Source organism: Rattus rattus, chromosome 6 (genome assembly GCF_011064425.1).
Source record: "Rattus rattus isolate New Zealand chromosome 6, Rrattus_CSIRO_v1, whole genome shotgun sequence".
NCBI classification, from domain to species: Eukaryota; Metazoa; Chordata; class Mammalia; order Rodentia; family Muridae; genus Rattus; species Rattus rattus.
Genome location: NC_046159.1, coordinates 7,109,570 through 7,124,074, shown reverse-complemented (window position 1 = coordinate 7,124,074; position 14,505 = coordinate 7,109,570). Strand labels below are relative to the sequence as shown.

Sequence of the window (14,505 nt, the reverse complement as noted above, 5' to 3'; positions counted from 1 at the left end):
GTTGGTTAGTTGATTGGTTGGTTGTTTTGATTTTGAGGTGGGGTCATGCTCAAGTTGGCCTAGAACTCACTCACTATGCAGCCCACACTGAGGTAGTAATTATGGGCATGCACTGCTACTACCAACAATTCAAAGTTCTCATCTGCATGCACTTACTCAAAAGACAGTCTCCTATCTCATTAATCCTTTCTTCTATAATAAACCTATCCTATTTTTGCTTAAAAACAATAACAACAATAAAAAAAGAATTTATAGACCACTTCAAAACACAATATAACATTATTCTTTTTTTCAAAAAAAAAAAATCAGGCTGAACCAGTACCCTGAACAGACCTTAGGCGCTGGCTCCACACCCACTCCCACAACACCCAGAGGGAACCTGACTCCCAGGTGCTCTGAAACACCCAGGATCACAGGAGAGGCCACAATATCTGCCCTAACACCCACCCCAACACCTAAAGTAACTGGGTCCCCCAGGACCCAGGGATGCAGTAACCCACACCCAGCCAGTAGCACGGGTTCCTTCCAGTCTCAACCAGTGCCCTGAGCAGACCTTGGGTGCTGGCTCTGTACCCAGTCCCACAACACCCAGAGGAAGCCAGACTCCCAAGCACTCTAACAGGACCAGGATGAAGAGGTGCTCTGAAACGCCCAGGATCACAGGATCTCAGTATCACAGAGGAAATTGAACTCCCAGGAGATCAGACACAGCCAGGAACACTGGAGCTCTGACACGCTAAAGATCACAGTTGAGGCCACAACATCTTTCCTAACACCAAGAGTAACTGAAGCCCCCACAAAAACCAGGGAAATTCAGACCCCATCAGCCAGAGGCACGGGTTCCTTCCAGCTTGCACCTGTGCCTGGAGTAAACCCAGGGCTCTGGTTGCCCACCCTTCCTGCAACACCCTGAGAAAGCTTGACTCCCAGGAGCTCTAACACAGCAGAATCTCAGGAGCTTGGTCACACCAGGATTTTAGGATCCCAGAGGAGGCAGCTAGACTCCGAGGAGCTCTGATACACCCAGAAACACAGGATCTCAGAAACATAGGATGACAGAATCCCAGAATCATAAGAACAGAGACAGCTGAACTCTGAGTAGTTCTGACACAACAAGGATCACAAGAGAGAGAGGCTCCAGTCAAAGACAGCTAGGACAGGCCCTAGAGATAACCAGATATCAAGAGGCAAGAACAAAAACATAAGCAACAGAAACCAAGGCTACTTGGCATCATCAGAACACAGTTCTCCCACTACAGCTAGTCCTGGATACCCCATCACACCAGAAATGCAAGATTTGGATTTAAAAATCACATCTCTTGATGATGATGATAGAGGACTTTAGGAAGGACATAAATAACTCCCTTAAAGAAATACAGGACAACAGGGACAACACAGGTAAACAGGTAGAAGCCTTTAAAGAGGAAACACAAAAATCCCTTAAAGATTTATAGGAAAACACAACCAAACAGGTGAAGGAATTGAACAAAACTATCCAGGAGCTAAAGAATGGAAATAGAAACAATAAAAAAAAAAATTTACAAAGGGGGACAACCCTGGAAATAGAAAAATTAGGAAAGAGATCAGGAGTCATAGATGCAAGTATCACCTGCACAATACAAGAGATAGAAGAGAGAATCTCAGGGGCAGAAGAGACCATAGAAAACATTGACACAACAGCCAAAGAAAATGTAAAATGCAAAAACATCCTAACCCAAAACATCTAGAAAATCCAGGACACCATAAGAAGACCAAACCTAAGGATAATAGGTATAGAAGAGAGTGAAGATTCCCAACTTAGAAAGCCAGTAAAGACCACCGTGCACGCAGCTCCGGGCCTGTGGGGTGTTTGTTCTCGCCCTTGTACCCCTCTGTCCAGCCACTATGATGGGCGCCAGCAGAGCCGTGGCCACGCATCTCGTGAACACCACAGCGTCCTGGAGTCCCATCACCACCTGTCACCAGGATGGCTGGAATGGCCTTAGTCATGAGGCTTTTAGATTTGTTTCAAGAAGGGATTATGCATCAGAAGCAGTCAAGGGTGCATTGTCGGTATTGATTTGGGTACTACTAACTCCTGTGTGGGTGTTATGGAGGGCAAACAAACCAAGGTCCTGGAGAACACTGAAGGTGCCAGAACTACCCCTTCTGTGGTTGCCTTTACAGGAGATAGGGAGCGATTTGTTGGTATGTCATCAAAACGTCAAGCTGTCACCAACCCAAACAATACCTTCTATGCTACAAGCATCTTATTGGACAGCAATACGATGACCCTGAAGTACAGAAAGACACTAAGAATGTTCCCTTTAAAATTGTCAGTGCCTCCAATGGTGATGCCTGGGTTGAGGCTCATGGAAAACTCTATTCTCCGAGTCAGATTGGAGCATGTGTTGATGAAGATGAGAGAGACTGCAGAAAATCACTTGGGCCATACAGCAAAAGATGCTGTGATCACAGTCCCTGCTTATTTCAATGACTCACAGCGACAGGCCACTAAGGATGCTGGCCAGATATCTGGGTTAAATGTGCCTCGAGTGATCAACAAGCCTACAGCTGCGGCTCTGGCTTACGGTCTGGACAAATCTGAAGATAAAGTCATTGCTGTGTATGATTTAGGTGGTGGAACCTTTGACATTTCTATCCTGGAAATTCAGAAAGGAGTGTTTGAGGTGAAATCTACCAATGGGGACACTTCCTTAGGAGGTGAAGACTTTGACCAAGCTTTGTTATGGCACATTGTCAAGGAGTTCAAGAGGGAGACGGGTTGATTTGACCAAAGACAACATGGCACTTCAGAGGGTTCGGAAGCTGCTGAACTCTCCTCATCTGTACAGACTGACATCAACTTGCCATACCTTATAATGAATGCTTCTGGACCAAAGCATTTGAATATGAAGCTGACGAGCTCAGTTTGATGGCGTTGTCACAGATATAATCAAGAGAACTATTGCTCCATGTCAGAAAGCTATGCAGGATGCAGAAGTCAGCAAGAGTGACATAGGAGAAGTGATTCTGGTGGTGGCATGACGAGGATGCCCAAGGTTCAGCAGACTGTGCAAGATCTTTTTGGCAGAGCCCCAAGTATATCTGTTAATCCTGATGAGGCTGTAGCCATCGGAGCTGCCATTCGGGGAGGTATATTGGCTGGTGATGTTACAGATGTGCATCTTGGATGTCACTCCCCTCTCTCTAGGTATTGAGACACTGGGAGGTGTCTTTACCAAGCTTATTAATAGAACACCACTATTCCAACCAAAAAGAGCCAGGTGTTTTCTACCACTGCTGATGGACAAATTCAAGTAGAGATTAAAGTGTGTCAGGGGGAACGAGAGATGGCCAGAGACAACAAACTTCTAGGACAGTTCACTTTGATTGGAATTCCCCCAGCCCCTGGTGGAGAGCCTCAGATTGAAATTACATTTTACATTGATGCCTATGGGATCTTGCACATTTCTGCCAAAGATAAAGGGATGGGATGTGAGCAACAGATTGTAATCCAGTCTTCTTGTGGATTAAGCAAAGATGATATTGAAAATATGGTTTAAAATGCAGAGAAGTATGCTGAGGAAGATGGGAGAAAGAAGGAACGTGTTGAAACAGTTAATATGGCTGAAGGAATTATTCATGACACAGAAGCCAAGATGGGAGAATTCAAGGACCAGTTGCCTGCTGATGAGTGCAACAAGATAAAGGAAGAGATTTCCAAAATGAGAGCACTCCTTGCTCAAAAGGACAGTGAAACAGGAGAAAACATTAGGCAGGCGGCATCTTCCCTTCAGCAGGCATCATTAAAACTCTTCGAAATGGCATATAAAAAGATGGCATCTGAACAGGAAGGTTCTGGAAGTTCTGGCACTGAAGAACAGAAGGAAGATCAGAAGGAAGAGAAACAGTAATAGTGTCAGGGCATTGTGGAGCCAGGGTGACATACTATGAAGCTTGGGAGTAAAGGAACCTCCTGAGCAGAAAGGGGGCAAACTGCAGTCTTTTACTGTATTTTTGCAGTATTCTATATATAATTTCCTTAATATATAAATTTAGTGACAATTGCTAACTCATTTAATGGGTAATAAACTCAGCAATAGCAGGTTCACACTGTTCTGTAACTAGCCTGTTGTTTTCAGCTATATGTAAAGGGGTGGGATGGGGCTGTATACTAATCATTATTAAGGGAAATCTGGTTTGTGTTGAAGTAGCTGTGTTTTCAAGATGGGAAGCCCATTTCACATGTAGTAGAGGTAATCTGTCATGAACCTTGAATTGAGATCATATGCAGATGCTTGTTGACCAAAAGCACTTCTATAAAGAATGACCTGTACTTGTGTACATTTGTTCCTTCAACTGATGCCTTGCAAGACTAAGCTCCCTGTGCCATAGTCTATAGGTGCAGAAGCTAGGTCAATGGATAACAGCTGTGTTAGCCATAACTTAAAGTGATATATTGAGAATGATACAAGCCTCTCATGGGCCTAAGGCATACTTCTCTAGCTACCCTCTTGGTTGGCCAATGTCTGGCATCTATATTCTTGATGATTGTTCCTTTTTCATCCATTCTGGATTTTTTTTTTATAAAATTCTGAAAGCCAAAAAATGGCCAGTAAATATCTTCAAAAAAATTATAGAAGAAAACTTCCCTAACCTAAAGAAAGAGATAACCATGAAATACAAGAAGTCTACAGCACTCCAAATAGACTGGACCAAAAAAGAAACTCCTTCCATCACATAATAATTGAAACACCAATGCACAAAACAAAGAAAGAATATTAAAAGCAGTAAGGGAAAAAGGCCAAGTAACATATAAAGACAGACCTATCAGAATTACACCAGACTTCTCAACAGATACTATGAAAGCCAGAAAATTCTGGGCAGATGTCATACAGATCCTAAGAGAACACAAATGCCAGTCCAGGCTACTATACCCAGCAAAACTCTCAATTAACATAGATGAAGAAACCAAGATAGTCGGTGACAAAACCAAATTTATACAATATCTTCACACAAATCCAGTCCTACAAAGGATAATAAATGGAAAAATCCAACACAAAGAGGGAAAGTACACCCTTGAAAAATCAAGAAAGTAATCTTCTTTCAACAAGCCCAAAAAAGTTAGCCACATAAACATAATTCTACCTCTAACAAAAAAAAAACCAAACAAACAAAAAAAACAACAAAACAAAACAAAACAAAAAAGAAAAAACAAAAAAAAAACACAAAAAAAACAGGAAGCAACAATCACTTTTCCTTAATATCTCTTAACATCAATGGACTCAATTCCCCCAATAAAAAGACATAGACTGACTGGATATGTAAATAGGACCAAGCATTTTGCTGCATAGAGCAAATGCAACTCAGTGACAAAGACAAACACTACTTCAGAGTAAAAGGCTGGAAAACAATTTTCTAAGCAAAAGGTCCCAAGAAACAAGATGGCATAACCATTCTAATATCAAATAAAATCAACTTTCAACCAAACGTTATCAAAAAAGATAAGGAAAGACTATACTAGTCAAAGGAAAATCTACCAAGATGAACTCTCAATCATGAATATCTGCTCCAAATGCAAGGGCACCCATATTCATAAAAGAAACTACTAAAGTTCAAAGCACACATTGCACCTGCCACAATAATAGTGGGAGACTTCATCACCCCACTCTCATCAATGGACAGATCATGGAAACAGAAATTAAACAGAAACACAGTGAAACTAACAGAAGTTATGAGCCAAATGGATTTAACAGATATCTAAAGAATATTTCATCCTACAACAACAACATATATATATGTATATATATATATATATATTAGACACAAGAAGATTGAAATCACCCCTTGCATCCTATCAGATAACCATGAACTAAGATTTGTCTTCAATAACAGCAAAAATTATAAAAAAAAAACAACCCACATACACGCAGAAGCTAAACAATGCTCTACCCAATGATTACTTGATCAAGGAAGAAATAAAGAAACTAAAGACTTTGTAGAATTTAATGAAAATGAAAACACAACATACCAAAACTTATGGGACACAATGAAAGCAATGCTAAGAGGCAAACTCATAGTTCAGAGTGTCTCCAAAAAGAAACTGGAAAGAGCGTATACTAGCACAACTGAAAGATCTAGAACAAAAAGAAGCAAATACACCCAAGAGGAGTAGACAGCAGGAAATAATCAAACTTGGGGCTGAAATCATCCAAATAGAAACAAAAAGAACTACACAAAGAATCAATTGGTTCTTTAAGAGAATCAGCAAGATAGATAAATCCTTAGCCAGACTAACTAAAAACAGTATCCAAATGAACAAAGTCAAAAATGAAAAGGGAGATATAACAACAGAAACTGAGAAAATTTAAAAAACTTATCATATCCTACTACAAAATCCTATGTTCAACAAAACTGGAAAATCTGGATGAAATGAACAATTTTCTAGACAGATACAGGTACCAAAGTTAAATCAGGATCAGATAAACCATCTAAACAGTACCATAGCCCCTAAAGTATTTCTATTTGAAGGAGTCATTAAAAGTTTCCCAACAAAAAGAAGCCCAGGACCAAGTGCAAGATTCTATCAGACCTTCAGAGAAGACCAGATATCAATACTCTTTAAATTATTCCACAAAATAGGAACAGAGGGAACACTATGCAATTGATTCTATGAAGCCACAATTGCATATATATGTAAACCACACAAAGACCCAACAAAGAGAGAGAACTTCAGACCAATTTCCCTTATGAATATTGATGCAAAATTACTCGATAAAATTCTCACAAACCGAATCCAAGAACACATCAAAATGATCATCCATCATGATCAAGTAGGCTTCATCCCAGAGAGGCAGGGAAGTTCAATATACAGAAATCCATCAATGTAATCCACTATATAAACAAACTCAAAGGAAAAAAAAACACATGATCATATCATTAGAAGCCGAGAAAGCATTTGACAAAATTCAACACCCCTTCATAATAAAAGGCTTAGAAAGATCAGGAATTCAAGGACCATACCTAAACATAGTAAAAGCAATATATAGCAAACTAGGAGACAACAATCAAAATAAATGGAGAGAAACTTTATTAGGGACTAAACAAGGCTGCCAACTTTCTCCCTACCTATTCAATATAGTACTTGAAGTCCTAGCTATAGCAATCAAACAACAAAAGGAGGTCAAAGGGATACGGATTGGAAAGGAAGAACTCAAAATATCACTATTTGCAGATATGCTAGTATACTTCAGTGACCCCCCCTCAAATTCCACCAGAGAACTCCTAAAACTGATAAACAACTTCAGCATAGTGGCTGGATATAAAATTAACTCAAACAAATCAGTAGCCTTCCTCTACTCAAAGGATAAATAGGCTGAGAAAGAAATTAGGGAAACGACACTCTTCACAATAGTCACAAATAACATAAAATACCTTGATGTGACTCTGCCTAAGCAAGTGAAAGATATGTATGATAAGAACGTCAAATTCCTGAAGAAAGAAATTGAAGAAGATCTCAGAAGATGGAAAGATCTCCCATGCTCATGGATTGGCATGATTAATATAGTAAAAAGGGCCATCCTGTCAAAAGCAATCTACAGATTCAATGCAATCCCCATCAAAATACCAATCCAATTCTTCAAAGAGTTAGACAGACAATTTGCAAATTCATCTGGAATAACAAAAAACCCAGGATAGCTAAAACTATCCTCAACAATAAAAGGACTTCTGGGGGAATCACTATCCCTGAACTCAAGCAGTATTACAGAGCAATAGTGATAAAAACTGCATGGTATTGGTACAGAGACAGACAGATAGACCAGTGGAATAGAATTGAAGACCCAGAATTGAACCCACACACCTATGGTCACTTGATTTTTGACAAAGGAGCCAAAACCATCCAATGGAAAAAAGATAGCATTTTCAGCAAATGGTGCTGGTTCAACTGGAGGTCAACATGTAGAAGAGTGCAGATCGATCCATGCTTATCACCCTGTACAAAGCTTAAGTCCAAGTGGATCAAGGACCTCCACATCAAACCAGATACACTCAAACTAATAGAAGAAAAAGTGGGGAAGCATCTGGAATACATGGGCACTGGAAAAAATTTCCTGAACAAAACAATGGCTTATGCTCTAAGATCAAGAATCGACAAATGGGATCTCATAAAACTGCAAAGCTTCTGTAAGGCAAAGGACACTGTGGTTAGGACAAAACGGCAACCAACAGATTGGGAAAAGATCTTTACCAATCCTACAACAGATAGAGGGATTATATCCAAATATACAAAGAACTCAAGAAGTTAGACCGCAGGGAGACGAATAACCCTATTTAAAAATGGAGTTCAGAAGTAAACAAAGAATTCACAGCTGAGGAATGCCGAATGGCTGAGAAACACCTAAAGAATTGTTCAACATCGTTAGTCATAAGGGAAATGCAAATCAAAACAACCCTGAGATTTCACCTCACACCAGTGAGAATGTCTAAGATCAAAAACTCTGGCGACAGCAAATGCTTTCGAGGGTGTGGAGAAAGAGGAACACTCCTCCATTGTTGGTGGGATTGCAGACTGGTACAACCATTCTGGAAATCAGTCTGGAAGTTCCTCAGAAAATTGGACATTGAACTACCTGAGGACCCAGCTATACCTCTCTTGGGCATATACCCAAAAGATGTCCCAACATACAACAAAGACACATGCTCCACTATGTTCATAGCAGCCTTATTTATAATAGCCAGAAGCTGGAAAGAACCCAGATGCCCTTCAACAGAGGAATGGATACAGAAAATGTGGTACATTTACACAATGGAATATTACTCAGCTATCAAAAATAATGACTTAATGAAATTCATAGGCAAATGGATGGAACTGGAAAATATCATCCTGAGTGAGGTAACCCAATCACAGAAAAACACACATGGTACACTCTTTGATAAGTGGCTATTAGCCCAAATGCTTGAATTGCCCTAGATGCACAGAACACATGAAACTCAAGAGGGATGACCAAAATGTGAATGCTTCACTCCTTCTTTAAAAGAGGAACAAGAATACCCTTGGCAGGGAATAGGGAGGCAAAGTTTACAACAGAGGAACACCCATTCAGAGCCTGCCCCACATGTGGCCCATACATATACATCCACTAAACTAGATAAAAGGGATGAAGCAAAGAATTGCAGACCAACAGGAACCGGATGTAGATCTCTCCTGAGAGACACAGCCAGAATACAGCAAATACAGAGGCGAATGCCAGTAGCAAACCACTGAACTGAGAACGGGACCCCCGTTGAAGGAATCAGAGAAAGGACTGGAAGAGTTTGAAGGGGCTCGAGACCCCATATGAACAACAATGCCAACCAACCAGAGCTTCCAGGGGCTAAGCCACTACCCAAAGACTATACATGGACTGACCCTGGGCTCCAACTGCATAGGTAGCAATGAATAGCCTAGTAAGGGCACCAGTGGAAGGGGAAGCCCTTGGTCCTGCCAAGCCTGAACCCCCCAGTGAACATGATTGTTGGGGGGAGGGCGGTAATTGGGGGAGGATGGGGAGGGGAAGCCCATATGGAAGGGGAGGAGGAGGGGTTAGGGGGATGTTAGCCTGGAAACCGGGAAAGGGAATAACAATCGAAATGTAAAAAAGAAATACTCAAGTTAATAAAAATTTAAAAAAAAGAAAAAAGAAAAGAAAAAAAGAAATGTAGATAAAGAACATCTTTAATTTTAAAAAAATGGAAAAAAATCAGGCTATTATCTATTACTCCCTTTGAATCTGTCCAATGGTCAGCCTTAATTCTCTTGATTTGAGAAAAATGCTTTAAGTTTTCATAAATATCATTTTAAGGATCACTTTAATGATCAAAACTATATCAGTTAAAGTAATACATGTACTACAAATCACAGAATATACATATTACCTTGAGTACCTTTCTGTAAATAGCTGAGTCAAAAACGCAGAAGTTGAACTGAACGTGAAAGTGTACACTTGCAATCCTATCATATAGTACTGCGAGGAAGACTGGGGTTCTGGTCCTCAGAACCTATATAAAAGCTTACAGGCATGGTGACCACCTATGATCCCAGAGTTCAGGAGGCAGAGCTAAAATATTCCTGGGGCAAACTGGCTAGGGTTAGGGCTAGGGTAAAAGTAAATATTAATTGAGCATTAATAATGATTAATTAACTCAACATTAACCTCTGACATCCACATTCATGGACACTACATTTGTATCCACACACATGTGCCCCTATACATCAAATATACATAAACACACAGAGGAAAAAATAATTTTAAAAAGAGGACAAAGAGACAAAGAAATTCGGGAAGGTAGTTGATAAACATAGAATACAAGGCATGACTGGGTATAGTCCAGTTCTCTTTTGTAATAATAGAATCCTCAATTTCTTGTTTTGATATGATGGATGGTATGATAAATGTGCCCACATGTTTAAGTTAGTACATTAAGCAGCTTACCAGTTAATAAGATTTGGCTAATTGGTTTAAACAACAGTGTGCATGTATTTGAATGCTTTTCTGGTGTGAGGGGTAATGAGAGACTTGTACATGGAAATCCCCAGTGTCTTTAACATGAAGAGGTGCACCCTTCTCTCCTTCCCTGCTGGCAGGCATGAATACAGAAAAATCAATGCTCCAAATGCACTCCAGCTCAGGATTTAACTTTTTGTATGTGTGCATATATGTATTTAAGTATAGTGTATCTGTGTGTGATAGATGAACATATATGTATATAGGTGTGCCTATACATTCATATGGAAGCCAAAGGATGGCCGTTTCTATCACTCTCTGCTTTGTTCCCTTGACACAGGGTCTCTTAGTAAGTCTGAGTGATGCCCTAGTGATCCTCCTCTCTCCATTCCCCCCCCCCAAGGTTCTGGGATTCCAGGTGCATATATGCACAGCCACACCCAGATTGTTTGTTAAATGTGGGTTCTAGACATTTGAGCTCAGGTCTTCATCCATCTACAACAACCACTCTTACATGTTGAACCATCTCCTCAGCCCCTGTAATATAACTTTGATAATGAAAGTCAAATCTATTCAATAATAACACAGAGGAACTTGGGTACTTCTGCCTTGACAGGAAGATTACTGGGATAGCTGGCCTTCTCAATTCTATTATGGCTTGTGTGATGGTTTAAATAGGAATGGTCCCCATAGCCTCATATATGTGAATGCTTGGTCACCAGGAAATGACAATATTAAGAGGTTTGGCCTTGTTGGAGTAGATGTGGCCTTGTTGGAACAAGTGTGGCACTAGGGGTGGGCTTTGAGGTTTCAAATGCTTAGGCCAGGCCCAGTGTCTCTCACTCTTCTTGCTACCTGACGATCCAGATGTAGAACTTTCGGATCCTTCTCCAGCACCTTGTCTGCTTATGCACTACCATGCTTCCTGCTATGTCAAGAATGGTCTAAACCTTTGGATCTGTAAGCCAGTCCCAAATAAATGTTTTCTTCTATAAGAGTTGCAGTGGTCATGGTATCTCTTTACAGCAATAGAAACCCGGCCTGTTGACTATTGACATTCCTTTATAGAAGAAGAGGACAAGAAGGGTCACTGGACCCTCATCTTAGCATCCAAATTACTTCTTCCAACCAGTTCTGCACTGTTATGCCTAATAAGGCATGTGGCCTTGGTATCTTTTGTGGGTGTGGGGGAGGGGGTTGAGTGGGAAGGGTACTCCATTTGTGCAGCAATGGGGAAGCTATTGTCTATACTGGGTGCAGACCTTCCAATGTGGCTGCAAACCTTCACTCATGTTCTGCAAGTAAGCCCAATAAACTCATTGGTTCCCCGGAGTGAACATTGATGTAATTGAGATTTAGCTTATCACTGGTCATGAGGAGGGAATAGACATTGCCTAGTCCATCTCCAAGGAGAAAATTCTGGCAACAGAATTTATTACAATGTGTACTCTTTTGAGACTGATTTCTTTTGCTTAGCATAATATTTTCAAGATTTAGTCATACGGGAGAGGATTTGGAGAGGTGAATTTGATCAAAATACTTTGTATACTTAAATGAAAACCTCATAAAGAAACACATTGTGTTGTATAATTATTATATGCTAATAGAAAGGTTTTAAAGGGATATAAAAATGAAGGCTGAACATGATGATGAACACTTATAATCCCTGCACTCAAGAGTCAGAGGTAGGAAAATTGTGAGTTTAAAATCAACCAGGACTATATAGGCAAACCGTCTTACACACACACACACACACACACACACACACACACACACACACAAGAGAGAGACAGAAACACAGACACAGAGAGACAAACAGAGAGAGACAGAACCTTTAATACCAGCAATCAAGCTATTTATTTAATCAGTAATTTAAGGCTAGGTCTACATAGTAAGTTTCCAGCCAACAACCATAATTAGATACTGAGACCTGCTGAGGGCCATGCAGGAGGAACAACGGATGGCTATAGAACCCATGGAATGCAGTCCACAGGTTACCACGGCCACATGAGGGGACCTATGTGTCCTGAGGATGTTGTGCTGTTATGGAGTTCTGCTCTGCTTGCTTCCCTCGCACCCCTCTTAATCTAAGAATTATACGAAAGCTCTAAGGGGGCTTCCAGCCCCTCACTGGGCAGCGTCTCTGGCACTCACCGTACTAATGCTTGATCTCCTTCAGGCATTGCTGCTGGAGCAGATTATGATTCTATCGCTACCCCAGAGAAGGACTTAGAGATGTAGATCGTCAGCAGTGACTCCACACTCAGAAAACATTTGGAAAAATAACGTTGCTAGTGAAACTAGGCTGAGATGCTTTTACTCCTGGCTCTGACGTAGAAAATCTTAGGGAACAACATGAAGTTCAGAAAGGCAGCTCTTGTTAGTTAAGCGGGGGACCTTTTATGGTCAGGGAACAAGAACAACGGCAGCACTGGCTGACGTGACTCTCACTGAGGCTGGACTGCTGATGACTGACTTCTTATACACACTTTTGCCCTCAGCTTTCTGATAGGATTTATTAAGAATTGCTGATGAGTACATGTGCATTTTGAGGATTTGAGGTAGATAAGGCTGATTTTTATATAAAAGTTTAGATTTATGATTCTGTTAAGATTTTTGTTGGGAGCGATGCCCTTAAAACCCTCCATTATTGATGTTAATATTATAGTTAGAGTTAAGTATGACTGGATTCATGGAAAATCCCCAGCCAGCTGCAGAACACTAATACAAATCTGGTGGTCAGGTTGCCTAATGATATGACAAACCTGTGACCTTTCTGACATCCTGTTGACTTCAGCCGATTGCCTGACCACAAGAGCAGTGTCCTTGGCCTGCGTAGATGTTTCCCACTTCCCCCTCCCTCTGTTACCCCTGCTATGGTATAAATTCAGCCTTGGGAAAAAATAAAATTGTCGCCTTGATCAGACTCTTATCTTGGCGTCCTTCTTCCCATCTCTTGTCCCCCATTCTCTTCCAGGTGCCCTCTGCACCTTCGTTGACTGCCCGCTGGATGGAACAGATTTTTACAAGATCAGTTTTAAAGATAAATAGTAAAATAATTACTTCTTTCTTTGTAACATCAAATTGCTGCCTGCTAGTAAGAGAAACTGGCTGAGAACACTATCTTGCTTGCTTACACTTTGTTAAGTTGCTTGGTTATGAATGTACATGGGTTGTCTTTTTTTTTTTTTTTTTGAAAAATAATTTGTTTTCTGTATCTGTACTATGCAATGTTATTTCTTGTAAATGTATTGGAAAACACACTTTTTTTTCATAATCATTCACTAGAAGAAAACTAAAATGTAATCACATTGTAATTGTATACTGCTTGAAAGATTCTGTTGGGATACATAAGCTATGGGAGAAAGAAAAGTACAGTATGGATGAAACATTGCTTCTCCCATGCATCAACTATGTGTGTATGTGTAAAGTTTGTGCAAAAGGGGGTTGGAACATAGTTCCTTCCATCCAACAATTATTTGTATTCATGCATGTATGTGTGGAATACTTAGAGCCTGCTTGTTGGAGCTTTGCTCCAACCATTCTATGTGTAAATATGTATATGTCTGTCTGAAGGTCTTTATACATGTATTTATATGTGTGTGTATATATGCATGTATATTCATATGTATGAAGTTATTGGACTCTGCCTTTTGTTTCATCCATTCAGTGTGTTTGTGTGTGTGTGTGTGTGTGTGTGTGTGTGTGTGTGTGTGTGTGTGTGTATTTTCTCTCTTTTCTTCTCTTTCTTTCCTTCTCTTTCTCACTGGCCCCAAGGAGTTAAGAGAATTCATTGTTTTTCTACTGGCCTCAGAGAGTGCCATCATCAGTAAATTAAGCTTTGTTCCCTCAGAAAACAGTCTGCTGAGTAACTTCTCCAATTGGTGGCTGCCTTTGGCAGCAGCCCCTGTAGATATCTGGATCCTGTCTCAAACAAAGATAGATATATACATATATGCCTGTGCTATAGCATTTATCAGTACTATTTTTCTTTTTGTGGCTCAATAAAGTCCAAAGTGTAGGTATAGCCCATTTTTAT

At 40.4% G+C, this 14,505-nt stretch overlaps 1 pseudogene; it reads left to right on the top strand.

Moving 5' to 3' along the window:
• The first annotated feature begins 1,884 nt into the window (after positions 1 to 1,884).
• LOC116904519 lies at positions 1,885 to 3,896 on the top strand (annotated as a pseudogene).
• The last annotated feature ends 10,609 nt before the right edge of the window (positions 3,897 to 14,505 follow it).